This window comes from Paramisgurnus dabryanus, chromosome 9 (assembly GCF_030506205.2).
Source record: "Paramisgurnus dabryanus chromosome 9, PD_genome_1.1, whole genome shotgun sequence".
Classification (NCBI taxonomy): domain Eukaryota; kingdom Metazoa; phylum Chordata; class Actinopteri; order Cypriniformes; family Cobitidae; genus Paramisgurnus; species Paramisgurnus dabryanus.
In genome coordinates this window covers 6900559-6915643 of record NC_133345.1, presented here as the reverse complement: position 1 = coordinate 6915643, position 15085 = coordinate 6900559, and the positions used below count along the sequence as shown (strand labels likewise).

The 15085-nt window shown below is 35.9% G+C and overlaps 4 non-coding genes across 4 annotated transcripts; all 4 read left to right on the top strand.

Annotated features, from left to right (window-relative positions):
• Nucleotides 1-1497: 1497 nt before the first annotated feature.
• Nucleotides 1498-1688, top strand: LOC141282617 (U2 spliceosomal RNA). The gene has a single exon (XR_012337416.1). It is a non-coding gene; the product is annotated as a U2 spliceosomal RNA (small nuclear RNA).
• A 783-nt stretch (nt 1689-2471) lies between these two features.
• On the top strand, nt 2472-2636 carry LOC141282574 (U1 spliceosomal RNA). The gene has a single exon (XR_012337371.1). It is a non-coding gene; the product is annotated as a U1 spliceosomal RNA (small nuclear RNA).
• A 7191-nt stretch (nt 2637-9827) lies between these two features.
• Nucleotides 9828-10018, top strand: LOC141282616 (U2 spliceosomal RNA). The gene has a single exon (XR_012337415.1). It is a non-coding gene; the product is annotated as a U2 spliceosomal RNA (small nuclear RNA).
• Nucleotides 10019-10801: 783 nt separating this feature from the next.
• On the top strand, nt 10802-10966 carry LOC141282573 (U1 spliceosomal RNA). The gene has a single exon (XR_012337370.1). It is a non-coding gene; the product is annotated as a U1 spliceosomal RNA (small nuclear RNA).
• Nucleotides 10967-15085: the final 4119 nt, after the last annotated feature.

Here is a 15085-nt window from a genome sequence, read left to right as displayed (position 1 = left end):
ACTTGGTGAGCAAAGTGGCTTAAGATATTATGTATTGTAATAGAAAATTGTTATAAAAGCGTTTTGTGTTTGCTGGGAATTCACAGCCATATAATTAATTATAATAACGCACTTTTTGTTTATAAACATGTTAAAAAATACATTAACACAGAATAATGTGGCAACAAATCAAACGTGCATTTAAATGCAACAAGCAAAAATAAATAAATAAAGCAAATGCACGGAAAAGAAACGAGGAATAAAACAAACACCGCGATTAAAAAATCAGATCGTATACTTTGTAATAATTGAAATAAATTATAAAAATCAACAGGTTTATATTTAAAACAAGTAAAAAATATCTGCCAGCGGGGTAAGAAAAATAAACGTAATTCTAGTTTCAACTTAATTCAATAATAAACTCAATTTAGGTTTATTTTTCTTACCCCACTGGCAGATATTTTTACTTGTTTTAAGCCTTAACCTATTACATTTTAGAATTTATTTTAGTAAACAAGACTTAAATTCTAAGCCACTTTGCTTATTAAGTAAATGTATCTTGATTTAAGAATTATTTTTTAACTCGAAAACATGAATAAAATACTAAGTAAACGAACAGATTGGGATGTTCAAAACACTTAAACATTTTTTTTCACTCTACCCTTCATATTACAGCTGTCGAAAAACCACAGCAACGTTGACAGACCTGGAAGCCATGATATATTAGCAGTTTTTAAAATAAGTTAAATCTAGAATCCTTATTGGTTTTAGATACTTAAAAGCAATGAATGATCTTCTTTCTTTTGAATTGATTTGGTATTATGGAGGAGCTCTGTGTCTGGTTATTGAAGATGATTTCGTCTTTGCTCCTATGTTGGCTTATTTTTTGTTATTTCCGTTACTATATATATATATATATATATATTTTTCCCCTTTGTTTTTTCTGATTTGAGGTTATGAAAATGTTTTAATTTGTAATAAAGGTTTTTTGAAAATTCTAAATTCTCTCTCTCTCTCTCATGAGCGTGGATCAGTTCCTGCATCAAGGAAAAAATGCGCATCCTGGTAAATTTCAGAAGTTAGACGACTGAGCTGCAGCGGACAGCGTAAGATTTATGAAAACACATTTGAGAAGAAAGGCAAAGCATGTTTCACAGTTAATCCAAGACCATAATGACAATTTTGCGCTCTGTTTCCCGAAGCTCGTGGAGGCGTGGAGCAGCATACACAGTTAAGGTATGTGCGATCTACCGGCATTACCTTTACGATCGACGTATTGGATCTGCAAGCTGCAAGCAAATTAACTGAAGCTTTACTTCATGTTTCTGTTTGGTTAAGCGATGACTGCTTTTTCCCAACAGTTTGTGTGTGTTTTCTGCATGGGTTTAGAAAACATGAACTTCTGATCTGCTAGCTCAACGTTCTACCTCTGTAACGTATAGAGTTAAATGCCCGCTAGCCTCCACCCCAAAAGCCAGCGCCTTCGCCGGCTCCCCCTTTGGCTGCGTCTATTCCGGTATCGCTTCTCGGCCTTTTGGCTAAGATCAAGTGTAGTATCTGTTCTTATCAGTTTAATGTCTGATACGTCTCCTATCCGGAGACTATATGTTAAATGGATTTTTGACCTTCGGAAATGGAAGCGGAGCTTGCTCCTTCCACTCCATGCATCAACATGGTATTGCAGTGTTTCCATGAATGGTGCGCTCCCCTTCTCGGGGACAAATAAGTCAAATACAAAAAAAGAATTTGCTTCTTTTGTGCGTGAATGACGGTGTTTTTTCTAATACGTGTGTTTCTTTAAATTGCTGTGTTTTCGTTGGCTTTATTGGTTTAACGAAAAGCTTGCGTGGAAATGAACACGCTGATAAAGAAATGTTTTTGTAATGTATTTAATTATTTTCTTTACAAGTTTGTGGTGGTGATCCGAGGACGAATTAAACATCCTCGACACAGCTGAAGGTGCAACAAAAGCGAAAGAGGCCGATTGGAATGTTAAAAACACCTGAAAACTTTTTTCACTACCCTTCATACTACAGCTGTCGAAAATCCACAGCAACGTCGACAGACCTGGAAGCATAGCTGTACTTGTTTAACTCACAACGACAACGGGTAAGTCATTGAGCCCTGTGTTTTTATTTATCCACGTTCTAAAATTGCTATGCTTTCGTTGTTTCTTGATTGCTCTGTACATTTCTTTGTTTCTATTCCACGTAAAGTTACTTTGTAATAACGAAACCATATATTTGAATGCGCAATTTAAATCCATTTGATTTAAATTGTTTCACATATTTCACTCTACACGGTTCAACCGGGCTGGAAACGGAATAAAAATAGGGTAGATCTCGAAGAATGTTTGGTCTCAGACGTGGCTTCGTGCGCTTTCCACCTGGTCACACACAGTAATGAAATGTTAGTCGGACGCCCTTCGGGGGCGCCGTTGATGTGATCGGTCACAGGAAGATGCGGCCGTCTGGCCTCAAAGGGTGTCGCTCATACTTACCTGGCAGGGGAGACACCATGATCATGAAGGTGGTTCACCCAGGGCGAGGCTCAGCCATTGCACTCCGGTTGTGCTGACCCTTTGCGAATTCCCCAAATGTGGGAATCTCGACTGCAAAATTTCTGATAGTGGGGGACTGCGTTCGCGCTCTCCCCTGACCTATGTGTTAAAAATAGATTCTTTTGTCGTTTTACGTAAAATCCAAGAGACGTCTAACCACGGCCCAAGAATACATTAGTCATCAAAAAAGCGGCTATTCAACGACTACATAATTTCTAATAGACAGCGAATATGTGTCTAGGCTAAAACAAGGCTTAATTTGGGCTGTCAGTGAAAATCTAATAGACGTTTGACCATTCCAAAAGAATAGACTAGCCATTAAATAGAACCACAATCAAACGGCTACATGTCTAAGAGACAGTCAACAAAATAATGCTTAGATGATTCTTTTATTTCCAATATAAGAGGTTCTCGGGAATGGCAATCATCCAAACTAATAAATTATAAAGGCTTTTATAAGAAAATGACAACAGTTAAACAACATAGACAGCGTTGGGCAATACAAAATGCTAATAAATACAAGACAAATTGAAATATTGTACATGCATGTACATTAAACAAGCCAACAAATCTGCCAATGGGCTACGACAATTTTTCTTGAATTAAGTGTTTATATCTAGATTTGTTTCTTACCCCTTTGGCAGATTTATTTGCTTGTTTTAAGCCCAAATTCGCTTAAATTTTGAGTTTTTTTCTCCCTAAAGGCTAGGCTTATTTTCTTAGGGCATTTTGCTCATCAAAAAATGCATCTTATTTTAAGACTTTCTAGATATTTGTACAGTGAAAACAGTTCGAAATAACAAGTAAGAAATGATTTTTTGCAATGTATTCATTCATTCGCTACCCTTCATAATACAGCTGTCGAAAAACCACAGCAACGTCGACAGACCTGGAAGCGTAGCTGTATTTGTTTAACTCACAAAGACAACGGGTAAAGTATTTTCTTGATTACCTAAATGACTTGCCGTAAGAAAATAAGTTTAGGTTTAAGGGGGGGAAATACAGTTTAAAGGGATATTTCAATTTATGATGATAATTCTGTCATCATTTACTCATGCATACAGGCTTACAACAACACGAGGATTAGTTTTTTTTCTGAGTAACACAAAAGAAGGTATTTTGAGGAATGATGGTAAACCCACAGCAGATAGTCACCATTGACTTCCATAGTAGGAATAAAAAAAATATGATGGAATTTATTAGGTACCATCAACCGTGTGCTAACCATCACTTTGCAAAATATTTTCTTCATCATTTATCACGCTACTTCCAAAATATTTTTTCCTACTAAGTCAATGTTTCATTATTTGCTTTACAAGCTTAAAAATGATGGTGACATGATTCCATGGTAATCACAAACAGTTAAACAAGTAAGATAATCACCATTACTTTTAAAAGCATTTTGAAAATTGCTTGCTTATGCTGGGAGTAAAGGTATTTCACGCAGTGCGCATCCTCTTTAAAAGGTAATGTATGCTTCTTTTAAAGCTGACACATTTGCCACATTAAAATAACAGAAATGTGTACTTTTTAAACTTTTTGGAGCCGGTGTGTCTGTGTTCTTGGGGCACACATCTACATGTAAAAGCAGAATTGCTTATTATTCTTCTCTATTTCTTGTATAGGTCAATTATGAGTGAAGAACCGTTCACCAAATGAAGACCGCAGCCAGGTGACGGGATTCTGTGGTAATCGCAAACAGGTAAACCAGTAAAATAATCATAATTTATTGTTAAAATAATTTTGAAAATTGAAGTTCTGTGTGTTCTTATTGTACTTTATTTATTTCTGCAGGTAAGCACCATACCGTAAGCTTCATTCCCTTTATAACAGGTAAGGTTCATACTGTTTTATTCTTTTGTACTGTTTTATTCGTACTGTTTTAAATCATTCAGTAAATGCAAAGTTAAACTGATGTGTTTTTAATCTAGATTTAAAAGTGTCTACTGTTGAAGCACATCTGATCTCTTCTGAAAGCTGATAATAACTAAATGCTGATGCACCTTGTTTTGAGTGAACCCCTGTTTTTTCTAAATGACCTGATCCTATTGCTCCGAGTAATCGGTTTCATATTCGATTAGCATATCTGTCATGTATTTCGGCCTGTAGCCATGAAGTGATTTTTAAACAAGTAACAGTACTTTTTTAATCCATTGTCCATTGCAATAATCGGCCCTGCTGGTGATGAAAGCATGAACAAGTTTCTCTAAGTCCTGTCTTGAGACAAAACCTCCAATTCTGGCAATATTTCTGAGATGGTAGTAAAAGCAGAATTCCTTATTATTTTTCTCTATCTCAGGCTCTATGGCATATATGTCATGATTTTATTTGTCTATTTATATGTCTATTTACAAGGACTGCCTTGGCCAAACGTTATTGTTAATTAATATTGAAGCAGTTATTTAACATATTTCCTTTGAGTAGTGATTTGTGTAATGATCCATATATCTATTTTTATGTATATTTTTAACTTAGGAATGTGATTTTAAAGCACATATTTGTTATTGTATGACACCTCTCATGTTATGAAAGTAAAAAATAAATGTATTTTCTGATGTCTTGCATTTCTGTTTTTAAACTGTTAATCCTTATCAAGTGCTATACATTAGAAAGTGGATAAATAACAAAAATGTCACTCCTGACAGCTGATAAATTAATCGTTCTTTATAGCACCACTGAGGTGAGCATTTTTCAAGGCAAGATTCTTTATAGAACCGTATAAAAAGGTTCTATATAGTACCAAAAAAAACGGGTTCTGCTATGGTTACAAGCTGAAGAACCCTTATTTGGTACTATTTAGGAGCATTTGTCTTTAGAGTGTTGCGTAGGTTCGAAACTTTCAATCTTTAAACCAAAAAAAAGGGTCACACGGTTTTATTTGTGGTGTGGACATGAACACGCTGCAGGCATTGAAATGTAATTTGTAATTTATTGTCTCATTTCATATTTAACAAATAGAAAGCAAAGTGCTATTCAATCAGTTTAACTAAACAACTGGTGTTCCTCAATTTTGGGGCCTATTTTGTTCAGTATATCAGTTTTGTTCAGTTTTGTATGTGCATGCAAAAAGCATTCAGCGAGCAAATTAACTGAAGCTTTACCTTCGTGTTTCTTTTTGTATGAGTGATAACTGTTTCTGTATGTATTTGTATGGTTTTTTTACAAGTATAGAGTGAAATGCACACGGTGAGTAATGAACGCAGACCTTCAGTGCCGGATCTCTGACCCGCTAACCTCCATCCCGACAGCCAGCGCCTTCTCCGGATGCCATTGCGGTATCGCTCCTCGGCTTTTTGGGTAAAATCGAGTGGACACCGGGGACTACACGTTTGAATGGATTTTTGACCTTCGGCTATGGAAGCGAGGCTTGCTCCGTCCACTCTGTGCATCGACTCTGGCGCTTTCCGGGGACAAATAAGGTGAGTTTAAAACCAGAGTTTGCTTCTTTTGTGCGTGGTTGCCAGTTTGTTTGCCAATCCGTGGTCATAATATGTTCCGCTTCGTGGTTTCTCCATCGCTCAGTACTTTTCTGTGTTTCTATTTTACGTAAAGCTAACACCAAAACGATTGTGGAAAGCGCTATATAGATTGTTCTCAAAGAAAAAACGAGAAACAAACCCATGTGAATATGGGTCAAATTATCTAGGCGGAGCACTTCGTTCAAAGAAAAACGCAACAGAATTGTTTGCGTTGAACAAAGACAATGGTGCGTGCAGACATCGAATGTGTATTGTGGATAAAAAATGGCCAGTGGGGTGGGACAATTTTTCTTGAATTAAGTGTTTATGGGAAAAGTTAACGAATTTTTTCTTACCCTGTAGGCAGATTTATTTGCTTGTTTTAAGCATAAAATAACAGGAGAAGAAATTGTGTAGGGGGAGCAGAGGGTTTTTTTTTTCGTTCAAAGAAAAGCAGCGTGGCACGAATGAATGTTTGGCTGAAATGCTATCGTAATTTCCCCCTTAATTTTCCTTACAAACATGAAACCAGAGAGAAGGGCCAGTTGGCATCGAATTGCACCTTGTATTCGGTGATTGATTGAGGAAAAATATGCGTATATATACACTTGTTTTGTTGAACAGAGACAATGGCCGCGTGCTCCAGCGTCACCTATATGCCTATTTCACAAAATGGCGCCTTTGACCGGAAGTAAGGAAAACATCGTTCAGGTTGCACCACTACGATGGCCACTCAATATAGTATGGACTGACAGCTGCTTTGTTTTCTCCTACACATGAATTTACTTGTAAAAATAACAATAACAGATATTGTCGATTGGTGTTATATTATTTTTTTAGCATTTCGTATTATCAAAATATATCATATGTTAGACAGCTGTCAATTTTAAATAAAATAACGAGACATACATAACTATTCGTGTCTGCTCCCGTTTATTGTAATGAGTCTGCACATTTGGAGAAATACTTAGACATTTTACTTCTTATTTCTTTAGACTGAATAATTATTTCTTATTAATTCCAAAGTATGAGACCCGATGATCTAATCGTGGTGTATGTGCTATTCCTCGTTTGTTTGCCTGCATCCATTGCTTTACGGCTTGCTTGTTGCGTTGAAATGCACATTTGATTTCTTTACCAGCATTGGATTTAGACCATTCAATGAGAAGAGTTAACAGCGTTTATTATGATTGATAAGCCCTCAACGGAGAATGAAGTCTGCATACATTAAAAGCCTTATTTTGTTTTTATCGTGTGCCTTCCAAAATGTATGCGACGAAACTTAAATCACGCAAAATATGAATGGTAACTAGACGTGCTTGTTGTGTGCAGGGAGTGCATTTATTTGTAAACTTTTGCTAAATCAAAATGGTTTATTTGTATTTGCTTTTTACCTGGGTTTTATCAGGTTCGCAGTCGGGACATTTTTAATCCATAGTGTATGGAGTTATCTAGTAGAAAATGATCTGCTGTTTTTTGGTAGAATGTTGTGTGAGCTAAAGAAACGAGGAATAAAACACACACCGCGATTAAAAAAATCAGATCTCATACTTTGTAATTGAAAATAAATAATAATTAATTTCAAAGAAATAAGAAGTAAAATGTGTAAGTATTCCTCAAAATGTGCTTTGGACTAAGTCTCCCGTCATCACAGCAAACGGGAGCAGACCCGAATAGGTATGTCTAGTTATTTTATTAAAAATTCCCAGCCGTCTGTAAATTCATGTTTGAAAGAAAAAAGTAAATGAATATCTTACTTACTGTTTTTGTCTTGTTTTCTAGTGAATATCTGACAATTCTTAAATGGAGATACATTTACTTGGTAAGCAAAGTGGCTTAAGATATTATGTATTGTAATAGAAAATTGTTATAAAAACGTTTTGTTTTTGCTGGGAATTCTTGTATATATTTCACAGCTATATAATTAATTATAATAACGCACTTTTTGTTGATAAACATGTTAAAAAATACATTAACACAGAATAATGTGGCAACAAATCAAATGTGCATTTAAATGCAACAAGCAGAAAATAAATAAATAAAGCAAATGCATGGAAAAGAAACGAGGAATAAAACAAACACCGCGATTAAAAAAATCAGATCGCATACTTTGTAATTGAAAATAAATAATAATTAATTCCAAAGAAATAAGAAGTAAAATGTGTAAGTATTCCTCAAAATGTGCTTTGGACTAAGTCTAGTTATTTTATTTAAAATTTCCAGCCGTCTGTAAATTCATGTTTGAAAGAAAAAAGTAAATGAATATCTTACTTACTGTTTTTGTCTTGTTTTCTTGTGAATATCTGACAATTCTTAAATGGAGATACATTTACTTGGTAAGCAAAGTGGCTTAAGATATTATGTATTGTAATAGAAAATTGTTATAAAAGCGTTTTGTGTTTGCTGGGAATTCACAGCCATATAATTAATTATAATAACGCACTTTTTGTTTATAAACATGTTAAAAAATACATTAACACAGAATAATGTGGCAACAAATCAAACGTGCATTTAAATGCAACAAGCAAAAATAAATAAATAAAGCAAATGCACGGAAAAGAAACGAGGAATAAAACAAACAAACACCGCGATTAAAAAATCAGATCGTATACTTTGTAATAATTGAAATAAATTATAAAAATCAACAGGTTTATATTTAAAACAAGTAAAAAAATATCTGCCAGCGGGGTAAGAAAAATAAACGTAATTCTAGTTTCAACTTAATTCAATAATAAACTCAATTTAGGTTTATTTTTCTTACCCCACTGGCAGATATTTTTACTTGTTTTAAGCCTTAACCTATTACATTTTAGAATTTATTTCAGTAAACAAGACTTAAATTCTAAGCCACTTTGCTTATTAAGTAAATGTATCTTGATTTAAGAATTATTTTTTAACTCGAAAACATGAATAAAATACTAAGTAAACGAACAGATTGGGATGTTCAAAACACTTAAACATTTTTTTTCACTCTACCCTTCATATTACAGCTGTCGAAAAACCACAGCAACGTTGACAGACCTGGAAGCCATGATATATTAGCAGTTTTTAAAATAAGTTAAATCTAGAATCCTTATTGGTTTTAGATACTTAAAAGCAATGAATGATCTTCTTTCTTTTGAATTGATTTGGTATTATGGAGGAGCTCTGTGTCTGGTTATTGAAGATGATTTCGTCTTTGCTCCTATGTTGGCTTATTTTTTGTTATTTCCGTTACTATATATATATATATATATTTTTTCCCCTTTGTTTTTTCTGATTTGAGGTTATGAAAATGTTTTAATTTGTAATAAAGGTTTTTTGAAAATTCTAAATTCTCTCTCTCTCTCTCATGAGCGTGGATCAGTTCCTGCATCAAGGAAAAAATGCGCATCCTGGTAAATTTCAGAAGTTAGACGACTGAGCTGCAGCGGACAGCGTAAGATTTATGAAAACACATTTGAGAAGAAAGGCAAAGCATGTTTCACAGTTAATCCAAGACCATAATGACAATTTTGCGCTCTGTTTCCCGAAGCTCGTGGAGGCGTGGAGCAGCATACACAGTTAAGGTATGTGCGATCTACCGGCATTACCTTTACGATCGACGTATTGGATCTGCAAGCTGCAAGCAAATTAACTGAAGCTTTACTTCATGTTTCTGTTTGGTTAAGCGATGACTGCTTTTTCCCAACAGTTTGTGTGTGTTTTCTGCATGGGTTTAGAAAACATGAACTTCTGATCTGCTAGCTCAACGTTCTACCTCTGTAACGTATAGAGTTAAATGCCCGCTAGCCTCCACCCCAAAAGCCAGCGCCTTCGCCGGCTCCCCCTTTGGCTGCGTCTATTCCGGTATCGCTTCTCGGCCTTTTGGCTAAGATCAAGTGTAGTATCTGTTCTTATCAGTTTAATGTCTGATACGTCTCCTATCCGGAGACTATATGTTAAATGGATTTTTGACCTTCGGAAATGGAAGCGGAGCTTGCTCCTTCCACTCCATGCATCAACATGGTATTGCAGTGTTTCCATGAATGGTGCGCTCCCCTTCTCGGGGACAAATAAGTCAAATACAAAAAAAGAATTTGCTTCTTTTGTGCGTGAATGACGGTGGTTTTTCTAATACGTGTGTTTCTTTAAATTGCTGTGTTTTCGTTGGCTTTATTGGTTTAACGAAAAGCTTGCGTGGAAATGAACACGCTGATAAAAAAATGTTTTTGTAATGTATTTAATTATTTTCTTTACAAGTTTGTGGTGGTGATCCGAGGACGAATTAAACATCCTCGACACAGCTGAAGGTGCAACAAAAGCGAAAGAGGCCGATTGGAATGTTAAAAACACCTGAAAACTTTTTTCACTACCCTTCATACTACAGCTGTCGAAAATCCACAGCAACGTCGACAGACCTGGAAGCATAGCTGTACTTGTTTAACTCACAACGACAACGGGTAAGTCATTGAGCCCTGTGTTTTTATTTATCCACGTTCTAAAATTGCTATGCTTTCGTTGTTTCTTGATTGCTCTGTACATTTCTTTGTTTCTATTCCACGTAAAGTTACTTTGTAATAACGAAACCATATATTTGAATGCGCAATTTAAATCCATTTGATTTAAATTGTTTCACATATTTCACTCTACACGGTTCAACCGGGCTGGAAACGGAATAAAAATAGGGTAGATCTCGAAGAATGTTTGGTCTCAGACGTGGCTTCGTGCGCTTTCCACCTGGTCACACACAGTAATGAAATGTTAGTCGGACGGCCTTCGGGGGCGCCGTTGATGTGATCGGTCACAGGAAGATGCGGCCGTCTGGCCTCAAAGGGTGTCGCTCATACTTACCTGGCAGGGGAGACACCATGATCATGAAGGTGGTTCACCCAGGGCGAGGCTCAGCCATTGCACTCCGGTTGTGCTGACCCTTTGCGAATTCCCCAAATGTGGGAATCTCGACTGCAAAATTTCTGATAGTGGGGGACTGCGTTCGCGCTCTCCCCTGACCTATGTGTTAAAAATAGATTCTTTTGTCGTTTTACGTAAAATCCAAGAGACGTCTAACCACGGCCCAAGAATACATTAGTCATCAAAAAAGCGGCTATTCAACGACTACATAATTTCTAATAGACAGCGAATATGTGTCTAGGCTAAAACAAGGCTTAATTTGGGCTGTCAGTGAAAATCTAATAGACGTTTGACCATTCCAAAAGAATAGACTAGCCATTAAATAGAACCACAATCAAACGGCTACATGTCTAAGAGACAGTCAACAAAATAATGCTTAGATGATTCTTTTATTTCCAATATAAGAGGTTCTCGGGAATGGCAATCATCCAAACTAATAAATTATAAAGGCTTTTATAAGAAAATGACAACAGTTAAACAACATAGACAGCGTTGGGCAATACAAAATGCTAATAAATACAAGACAAATTGAAATATTGTACATGCATGTACATTAAACAAGCCAACAAATCTGCCAATGGGCTACGACAATTTTTCTTGAATTAAGTGTTTATATCTAGATTTGTTTCTTACCCCTTTGGCAGATTTATTTGCTTGTTTTAAGCCCAAATTCGCTTAAATTTTGAGTTTTTTTCTCCCTAAAGGCTAGGCTTATTTTCTTAGGGCATTTTGCTCATCAAAAAATGCATCTTATTTTAAGACTTTCTAGATATTTGTACAGTGAAAACAGTTCGAAATAACAAGTAAGAAATGATTTTTTGCAATGTATTCATTCATTCGCTACCCTTCATAATACAGCTGTCGAAAAACCACAGCAACGTCGACAGACCTGGAAGCGTAGCTGTATTTGTTTAACTCACAAAGACAACGGGTAAAGTATTTTCTTGATTACCTAAATGACTTGCCGTAAGAAAATAAGTTTAGGTTTAAGGGGGGGGAATACAGTTTAAAGGGATATTTCAATTTATGATGATAATTCTGTCATCATTTACTCATGCATACAGGCTTACAACAACACGAGGATTAGTTTTTTTTCTGAGTAACACAAAAGAAGGTATTTTGAGGAATGATGGTAAACCCACAGCAGATAGTCACCATTGACTTCCATAGTAGGAATAAAAAAAATATGATGGAATTTATTAGGTACCATCAACCGTGTGCTAACCATCACTTTGCAAAATATTTTCTTCATCATTTATCACGATACTTCCAAAATATTTTTTCCTACTAAGTCAATGTTTCATTATTTGCTTTACAAGCTTAAAAATGATGGTGACATGATTCCATGGTAATCACAAACAGTTAAACAAGTAAGATAATCACCATTACTTTTAAAAGCATTTTGAAAATTGCTTGCTTATGCTGGGAGTAAAGGTATTTCACGCAGTGCGCATCCTCTTTAAAAGGTAATGTATGCTTCTTTTAAAGCTGACACATTTGCCACATTAAAATAACAGAAATGTGTACTTTTTAAACTTTTTGGAGCCGGTGTGTCTGTGTTCTTGGGGCACACATCTACATGTAAAAGCAGAATTGCTTATTATTCTTCTCTATTTCTTGTATAGGTCAATTATGAGTGAAGAACCGTTCACCAAATGAAGACCGCAGCCAGGTGACGGGATTCTGTGGTAATCGCAAACAGGTAAACCAGTAAAATAATCATCATTTATTGTTAAAATAATTTTGAAAATTGAAGTTCTGTGTGTTCTTATTGTACTTTATTTATTTCTGCAGGTAAGCACCATACCGTAAGCTTCATTCCCTTTATAACAGGTAAGGTTCATACTGTTTTATTCTTTTGTACTGTTTTATTCGTACTGTTTTAAATCATTCAGTAAATGCAAAGTTAAACTGATGTGTTTTTAATCTAGATTTAAAAGTGTCTACTGTTGAAGCACATCTGATCTCTTCTGAAAGCTGATAATAACTAAATGCTGATGCACCTTGTTTTGAGTGAACCCCTGTTTTTTCTAAATGACCTGATCCTATTGCTCCGAGTAATCGGTTTCATATTCGATTAGCATATCTGTCATGTATTTCGGCCTGTAGCCATGAAGTGGTTTTTAAACAAGTAACAGTACTTTTTTAATCCATTGTCCATTGCAATAATCGGCCCTGCTGGTGATGAAAGCATGAACAAGTTTCTCTAAGTCCTGTCTTGAGACAAAACCTCCAATTCTGGCAATATTTCTGAGATGGTAGTAAAAGCAGAATTCCTTATTATTTTTCTCTATCTCAGGCTCTATGGCATATATGTCATGATTTTATTTGTCTATTTATATGTCTATTTACAAGGACTGCCTTGGCCAAACGTTATTGTTAATTAATATTGAAGCAGTTATTTAACATATTTCCTTTGAGTAGTGATTTGTGTAATGATCCATATATCTATTTTTATGTATATTTTTAACTTAGGAATGTGATTTTAAAGCACATATTTGTTATTGTATGACACCTCTCATGTTATGAAAGTAAAAAATAAATGTATTTTCTGATGTCTTGCATTTCTGTTTTTAAACTGTTAATCCTTATCAAGTGCTATACATTAGAAAGTGGATAAATAACAAAAATGTCACTCCTGACAGCTGATAAATTAATCGTTCTTTATAGCACCACTGAGGTGAGCATTTTTCAAGGCAAGATTCTTTATAGAACCGTATAAAAAGGTTCTATATAGTACCAAAAAAACGGGTTCTGCTATGGTTACAAGCTGAAGAACCCTTATTTGGTACTATTTAGGAGCATTTGTCTTTAGAGTGTTGCGTAGGTTCGAAACTTTCAATCTTTAAACCAAAAAAAAGGGTCACACGGTTTTATTTGTGGTGTGGACATGAACACGCTGCAGGCATTGAAATGTAATTTGTAATTTATTGTCTCAATTCATATTTAACAAATAGAAAGCAAAGTGCTATTCAATCAGTTTAACTAAACAACTGGTGTTCCTCAATTTTGGGGCCTATTTTGTTCAGTATATCAGTTTTGTTCAGTTTTGTATGTGCATGCAAAAAGCATTCAGCGAGCAAATTAACTGAAGCTTTACCTTCGTGTTTCTTTTTGTATGAGTGATAACTGTTTCTGTATGTATTTGTATGGTTTTTTTACAAGTATAGAGTGAAATGCACACGGTGAGTAATGAACGCAGACCTTCAGTGCCGGATCTCTGACCCGCTAACCTCCATCCCGACAGCCAGCGCCTTCTCCGGATGCCATTGCGGTATCGCTCCTCGGCTTTTTGGGTAAAATCGAGTGGACACCGGGGACTACACGTTTGAATGGATTTTTGACCTTCGGCTATGGAAGCGAGGCTTGCTCCGTCCACTCCGTGCATCGACTCTGGCGCTTTCCGGGGACAAATAAGGTGAGTTTAAAACCAGAGTTTGCTTCTTTTGTGCGTGGTTGCCAGTTTGTTTGCCAATCCGTGGTCATAATATGTTCCGCTTCGTGGTTTCTCCATCGCTCAGTACTTTTCTGTGTTTCTATTTTACGTAAAGCTAACACCAAAACGATTGTGGAAAGCGCTATATAGATTGTTCTCAAAGAAAAAACGAGAAACAAACCCATGTGAATATGGGTCAAATTATCTAGGCGGAGCACTTCGTTCAAAGAAAAACGCAACAGAATTGTTTGCGTTGAACAAAGACAATGGTGCGTGCAGACATCGAATGTGTATTGTGGATAAAAAATGGCCAGTGGGGTGGGACAATTTTTCTTGAATTAAGTGTTTATGGGAAAAGTTAACGAATTTTTTCTTACCCTGTAGGCAGATTTATTTGCTTGTTTTAAGCATAAAATAACAGGAGAAGAAATTGTGTAGGGGGAGCAGAGGTTTTTTTTTTTCGTTCAAAGAAAAGCAGCGTGGCACGAATGAATGTTTGGCTGAAATGCTATCGTAATTTCCCCCTTAATTTTCCTTACAAACATGAAACCAGAGAGAAGGGCCAGTTGGCATCGAATTGCACCTTGTATTCGGTGATTGATTGAGGAAAAATATGCGTATGTGTATATATACACTTGTTTTGTTGAACAGAGACAATGGCCGCGTGCTCCAGCGTCACCTATATGCCTATTTCACAAAATGGCGCCTTTGACCGGAAGTAAGGAAAACATCGTTCAGGTTGCACCACTACGATGGCCACTCAATATAGTATGGACTGAC